A 7,819-nucleotide genomic window follows, 5' to 3' on the forward strand; every position below is an offset into this window, starting at 1 on the left:
TTTGTAGCTGTGGTTGTGAAATGGCTAGCTTGAGTCTTCACAATTCCTTTTTATTGGCATCATCTAACAGAGCTACCAACATGACATCAGCACGCCGCTATGAAAACAGATCACATTTAAGAGCTGATTAGGGGCGCAAGTAAATTACGCTGTCATTGTAAAACGTGACAAAAGTCCCCAGGGTTATCCGCAAACATAGTGCATTTACATGCAGTCGGACGTTTCAATCAGACAGAAAATGAATAACTGCAAACATCGAAACAATGAGGGGCTTTCTATCAATTTGTAGAAGACATCATCTCTCTCTCTTTCTTTTTATTTATGTATTTTATTTCAGCACTGTTTTATCCATTTCCCTGGCAAAAATGGTTTTCTATGAGTGATATCAATGAAATCAAGGTGTAAGTGGTGGTTCATGCCCCAGTGGCCTCCACTATCCACTATGAAATTGAGCTCATGTTCTGGCCCTAATCCATTGGATTTTAGGTCTGCGATAGACAAGATTAATTGTAAAACTGGTTCTTAATTTCTTCGGTCCTCTCTGTGCTTAAAGTTCTTGACTCAAAAGCCATTGGTTAAAGTGACTTTCGATTTTTTTCTTCTTTTTTTTAAGGAGCTAGCCTTCCAGCAATTACACACTAAATTCAATGTAAAAAGTATGGTCCGGGATATTTACAAAAAAATAATGGACAAATGCATTGCCTTATACATAATTTACTGATTTTATCATAATAAAAATATAATGTGAATCAAAGTTTGACTTGCACAGCATTAGTGTAGATACTCTTCTCTCAGCAGGTAGGAAATTGGCCAAGTTTTCCAACTCATGTCTGGCATTTTTATTACCGAGGGTTCATGATTTATTTAGGTGTATTTCTGGAGATTGAACTTATTCTCTTGAAGGACGCATATCGTGAGAAATAAATGGAACAGCTTGGAGTAGAAAGCAACAGGTGCAAAAAAAAAGCTAAGCAGTTGAATGACGTTAATTTAGTGGAGAAGAAAATGAATAGTGGGTAGCTGACTTTGAGCACCTGGTTAGAGTGACATTTAATACCATACACTCATAGCAGGGTATTTGGACATAATTGAATACAATAAGTCCTTTATTATAGCCTGAAGCATTTTCCTTAAAGATGGAATTATAACTTTTTGATGTGTTTTACACAGGTGTATTGTTGACAAGAAGGCAGCAGTGTTTGGTTGATCCACTTTCAAGGATGTTTTCTGAAAAATAAAACAACAAATAGTACCACTGTCATGTTCTGTTTGTTTGCGGTTGTGGGTTTATTTGAGAACATAAAAACTAGTCCAAGTGGTGAGAAGATAGCTAAAAAAGCAAGGTTCTGCACGACTTCCAATATTCATCTTTGTAAGCAACAGGCTTCCTGTTTGTATATTGGATTTACATTAAAAGAAACACGCTGCGAGTTGTACATGCTGCATTCACTGCATGCCACTGGACCAGAATTTTAGTGAGACCAGGTCCTCCGATAATACCCGAAAGTGTTTTAATTGACCAGCTTGACCAGTGTACGCTTGACTATGAATCTTTTTCAACTATAGTATAGTATGTTTTACTGTTATAAGAGAGTTACTTGACGAGAAACCTGTTGATTTTCAAGGATTTACATGACATTACACAGACATGCATTAAGATAAAAGTAATTACATTAGGGACTTCAAGTCCGGACCCAATTTTCGCTTAATAAAATATGATAGGAATATTTCCCTCATTTATGTGAACCTACTGGAGATACAAAGAATTTAGATCCCAGTTCTTAACCCAGATGTTGTGTGTTGAATTTTTGCTCAGAGCCTGCTGACTCTGGCATCATTGCGACTACCACGACTTCCGTAAGTTGCCCCATTTTTGCCACCAAGCTGAAAAGATCTAATAATTCAGCGGATGTCCCCACCATGAGCTATTTAAAATTGCTGCACCTCATTGCCTCCCTGTGGGAGCAGCAGCAGGCCAGTCTCTGTCACAATTGATTAGGGCCTTGAAGTCAAAGAGCAGCAACATAATAATCTTATCAGTAACACATGATTGAAGTCTTCAAAGGGTGTTCTGCCTTGGCATCTGCTCATCCGACTGGCTGTGGATGCGGACTGATCAAAGACCTCTAGAACATGGCGGCTCAACTGCCCACATTAAACTTCATGTCGAGCATTGCTACTGACAGGTGTCACATCTTCGTTTGCTGGGTGGTACACTCCGACTACTGATCAGGAAGAGCCATGATTATTTCATCAGTGTTGGATTAACAAGTTGGATTTCTATGATTTATCATTTTCTGCCCGGGTAACAATTCAAGATATGCTATCACACAGGGTTGGGACAAAAAATATACTGAACATTCAATATATATCGCATTGTTAAGTCTTGTACATTATCAGCACATGAGCAATGAAGATCTCGCCTGTTCAGGAATGAGGTTACTTTGACCTTTCTTGCTCACTTGCATGTCAAAAATGATGATAAAAATGTGTTTTTATTATTCAGTGATGTAGCATTTGGCTAATCTTCAGCCCACTACACCATTGATTTTGTTGTGTTAAAGCATTAAGCAAACAACATACAGGGATGGAGTTGAAGATGTTTACATTCTAAAAGCTAAATATATAGATCCCACCCAAAGGCAATCAATACAGAGAACATCGTCCTTGTATGACCTCACTTAAAAATTAAGTCATTTTCCAAATATCATGTTCTTCTGCTAAAGCCTATAGACACGTCTTTTGTTGTGTTAATGTTATTGTTGTGCTTTGTTACCCAGGCACAAAATAAATTCTTCACTCTTGTTTGGTGTTTATTGATGTCTCAACAGCAGTCTGTTAATTCATGGAATATATCTTGGTTGGTTTCATTTTGCAAGTTCATATATTGATTATTTGGCTCAAGACATAATGTAAACAGCATATTTATTGCAACTTCCATTCTGCAATATTTAAATTACATTTCAAATTACAGTTTGAAATACAGTTGAAACGTGTATTCCGAAATGTCATCGATTGAGCTTTATCTTGTAAGAGATTCAAATATTGATGCTTTTCTTGGGCAAATCAAAACAGGGCACTGAGGTGTGGAGTTGAACAATTGTCTAACCTGATGGCACATCTATATTGAATTTAAAATGAGAAAGTGTGTAAAAAAAAAATAAATACATACACAGCCGATCGCTGCACTGAGGGCAGGTTTATGTAGTTCTGTTCTGGTTTAAGCCCAGGGTATGAATATATAAATAACATTGTATTCCATTACTAAGTTTGACCACAGTCAGTTCCAAGACACCGAGTTATGTCTTTTCTCACACACACAAGCAATTTTACATACAAGGATGTGCTTTTGGTTCTTTAAGTGCCCAGTGTACTCTATAAACACAACATCTGGAGACTTTAATAGCTTGATTAAAATCTCATTCAACATTGTCTTTAGTAAACATGAAACAGCATTGATACTATCAATGAAATTCCCTTACAATTACATTGATGTAACAAATGTGCAATGAAATATGGTATGAAGGCCTTATTTTAAGAAAGAAGTACTCATATGTTGGCAGTTGATACTAGTACCCGCCGCTTACTTGGAGCAGTCTAAATATCACAAGCTAAAAATGACAAATCAAAAGAATAGAAAAGAAAAGTTCTATATTGGATTGGGTAAGTCCTTAAAATGAATTGACATCGTTTGTATTAAGAATTTCAAGCTCCCAATCATGTGACAGGAAGTTAGACCCAATCACAAAACATTCATCTGATCAGAAGTGGGGGAAATAAATTACATAGTTTTGCTTTTATTTTATCATATAGTGTTTCTTATTCATTTAAAGACTGGAAAATGTTTAAATGTTTTAGGCTGCTTAGGGAGCTGAAATTCGACCCAGATGGTGACAACATGTCAAATTTTAAGATGGCATGACCACTTAGTTCACACTACCAGGAGTGTGCCTTCTATTGGCTAAAATACTGCAAAAATGATGTGGAAGAAAATGACCCAAAATTTAACCCCAAAACTATTGAATGAGGGTTAAACCACTGCATCACTAGGATTAAACCACTGAATCACTAGCCATTTAAACGATTCCCATTTTTCCTGAATGTAAAAAAAAAAAAGTGGGAGGGGGGATTGAATGCATTTTTTTGTCCTTAATATACGGCCGAGGTATCAAATCAGCACTCTGTATTGGCGGATCCTCATAATCGGGTGACTTGAACTTTGACTTGGGAGCAATATAAATTTCTACTTAGTTTTGGTGACTACTCGGGTTGAGCACTCTGGAAACATGCTCTAGAAATACGTCGTATTGAATGGATGGACAAACGAACAGACAGACACTTATGGCATGTTCAGCACTTCTGGTTTGGACCCCAATGCACAGTCAGTCCTTGTGCAATGCACATACAGTATATTGGGTACCGTTGGGTATACATTGGCACCCCATTCGCTGCTTTCATTTTTACAGTTCATACAAAATACATGAAAGATATATTGGTTAAAAAGTATTTCTTTGAAAGAGTGTAATGACGCTACGATTCCAATAATCACAGCTGATATTGATCATCCTGGTGGATGTACCATTAAAATTGCTGTCTCGTGTACCTTCCAAATCCTCTAAAATCTTGGAAAGGAAATCTGCAATTAGTAAAATATCAGTGTCAGAAAATGAAAATGACATGTGGCTTATAATTTACTCTGACATGTCTTTATTAAGCATGAGCGCACATGTAGCCTTGGTGTTCTCTGACGGCAGCTCAGACTGCCATAACAGTGCATCTGTAAAGGCTGGTCTTTGCCACTGGCTCCATCTCTGTTTGCAATCACGATTTAAAGGCATAAAGGTTAGTACTTTGCAAGTGTCCAACCAAAATGGTCTTTCTATTTTGTTACATCTTTATATTATTTCCAACACTTTTATGATTAAAGGCCTAGGGCTCTAGAATTGTGGTAGGCCCAAGTCTGGTCAGAGAACCTATTACAGTAGTAAAAAAGCTTTCTTCTCCTATTTCTTATGAAGTGCTACTTCATCATAAACTCACCAGATTTATACATCAATTAGTATATGTGTATGTGCTACATCCAGCAGATAAATAGTCAAAATGAATAAATGAAAGCTATCTTGAATGTACTATTTAAATATAATTACATTCATATGCAAACATTTTTCTCTTGAGATAGTCAGATAAGTATTTGCTTTTACTGCAATGTGCAATTCATTTAAACAGTTTCATGGCTTTGAATAAGTTGAAATCATAAATTATTGTTAAAAAGGCGCATGAGTTTAATTTTTTTTTCTCTAACTAAATGAAAAATGTAGGTTATATTGGTTAAGTACAAGTTTCTTTATTGATAGATGTCATTTCCTCCATCACACTGCAAAAACAGAAGTGACCTTTCAAGAAAAATGTTTATCTGTTGGTTTCATTAAAGGTTTCAGCATGCGCTTAGAGCACACAGTGTTCTCACATATCATTTCTTTACTCATCTGAACTTTTGCAAACCTATTTACGGGAGTACCTTACACCCAAGATACTTAAACTCCTCTGCTTGGGGCAGGATCTCATCCCTAATTCAGAGAGGGCACTCCTCCCTGTTCTAACTGAGGACCATGGTGGACCAATGCTGAGACCCCTAAACTGGACCCCCTCAATGCTTTGGTTGCGTAGTGAACAGAATCAGTGACAAAGGGCAGCCTTTGTCCATAGTCCAACACTCACTGGAAACAAATTCAACTTACTGCCAGAAATGGGGACCAAACTCTGACAACTGTGGTACAGGGACAGAACGGCCCATGCCAGGGGGTTCAGTTCTCCTTACTCCCGAAACAGCCCCCACAGAACTCCCCGAAGGACATGGTCAAATGGCTTTTCCAAGTCAACAAAACACATGTAGACATGTAGACCGGTTGAGAGGGGGACTCCAGAGACAGTCATCTGAGCAGAGGGAAACCTGTGTCCAAAATTTGTATTCACAATAAGGGGGTATATGAGCCATGGTCTTACTGAAGACCTGTTCAAAGCCCCAAACAGTTTAGCTCCTAGGGGACATGCAAAACCCTCCACCACAGTAAGATGACGGCTCATGGAGGGGAACATGGGTGTTGTCTGAATAAGTTAAATACTCCAGTGAGGGTTAGAGGCATGATTTGGTTATGTGCCCTCCTAATTGCTGTGTCATTTACTTACTTGTACAAGTTGGCTGACTGCAGGAAACCACTGTGACAGGCACCACAAAGTCCCATTAAGTGGGCGTCTGCAGCCACTGCTGTCTGCTTCTGATCAGAGGAAATATATGCTACAGCTACAACAATGTGGACACATTAGACAGACTCAGAGTCAGTTTGGGGTCACTGCTTTGCTCACTTACATCCGTGACAACTATGAGCAAACTCTTTTTACTTTGCTAGTTAACAGTTTGAACTCAAGAATGTGTGGAAAGAATGTGTGGATCTTTTGTTCTACTATGTAATTTGCTTAACACACTGCATGATAATATAAAACAAAGCAGACCCCAAATCACCATCTTTATAGTGCAACATTGGTGAACGAGCCAGGACACTAAGAATTCATTTTCAGACTTACATCAATTTCTTGCATATTTGTCTTTCACTTTGCTCCATCAATCTTTCATCGTATTACTTTTATCTTGGCTTCACGTGTTAAACTTGGTTCAAGCTTGAGTTCCGCGAGTTCAAAATGATGTTATTTCGGCAACCACCCTCCACCACGCTTACTAGATTTTCTGCAACGCGTACATTCCAGGATTTCTTTACCAGCGGAAAACATGGTGGACGAACTATCGCTTATGGAAGTTCGCCGGTACAAACACCCATATGATTAGGCTGAAAAGGACTAGCGTGTCCTAAATATCATAAACAACCATGTTGGTCAGAGATAAGGAGTCTGTTAAAAACGCTCGGAAAAATTTCGATCATTTGAATCTTACAGAATTCTCTCCCTCTTTTATAGAGTGATATTTGTATGCTGTAGACTCCATTTACTGCCACCTATAGTACAGGAGAATATCATCTGTCTGCGGGGCAAAGTCGCACCGAGCATGAAGTGCTGCAAAAAGCGTGCAGGTTTGTCAAGCATAAACTAAGTTTGACTTCTGCTGCAGGCTTGTTTTTGCTGTAGTCAATTTCAGAGCAAGGCAAATGCAGAGAAAAACATTTCGTATTATGCAACAGGGGGACTTTACATTGTATGGGGAAGTAATAATCATGGAAAGGCGAGTACATGATCAAGAACTTTTATTTTACGATGACCAGTTGTGAGCATCAATGTGCAATTAGATTTGATGGAAATTTTTGGGACACAGGGAGAAAATGTGAGGCAGCAGTCAGTAAATCTAGTTTTCGTTTTGCTACTTTTGATTGCAAGTCGAAGATGTAAAGAGAATGGTGAAGAAACAAGAAGTAAACAATGACTGAACTCACAGCTGATGGACAAGTGCAAAGAATGTGAGAGGAGTTTGTATGAGCAGCAGTTTAGCCGCTACTAAGGTAAGTAGCTGTGTAGCTACCGGACCAAGGCAACAATCCATCAAGTGATCTATTGATCATTCATCAAGCCCCACTCCCCTCTGTAGCCTTTCCACACAAACCATGTACTTGTTTATATCGGTTCATGGAACTAAGAGAAATTTGGCAGAACCAGAAATATAGGCTACTCCTGAGGGTGAGATCATGTGTACAGCAAATTCAGCCCCAAATAACGTACATACAGTACAAATAAATCTTGTAATAATTAAAAAATATGTCATTTTTGTATGTAATTAACCTCGTTTTCTTTGCAATAAGTCAAAAACCATCATCTC

General features: G+C 38.2%; 1 long non-coding RNA gene across 1 annotated transcript; it reads right to left on the reverse strand.

Annotated features, from left to right (window-relative positions):
• Positions 1-1,120: 1,120 nt before the first annotated feature.
• Positions 1,121-6,918, reverse strand: LOC148420333 (uncharacterized). Its single transcript, XR_015866461.1, has 3 exons — positions 6,583-6,918; positions 6,187-6,275; positions 1,121-1,227 (listed from the first exon to the last, which is right to left on the reverse strand). It is a non-coding gene; the product is annotated as an uncharacterized LOC148420333 (long non-coding RNA).
• Positions 6,919-7,819: the final 901 nt, after the last annotated feature.

This window comes from Hippichthys cyanospilos, chromosome 8, assembly GCF_059441005.1.
Source record: "Hippichthys cyanospilos isolate Australia breed blue-spotted pipefish chromosome 8, RoL_Hcya_1.0, whole genome shotgun sequence".
NCBI classification, from domain to species: Eukaryota; Metazoa; Chordata; class Actinopteri; order Syngnathiformes; family Syngnathidae; genus Hippichthys; species Hippichthys cyanospilos.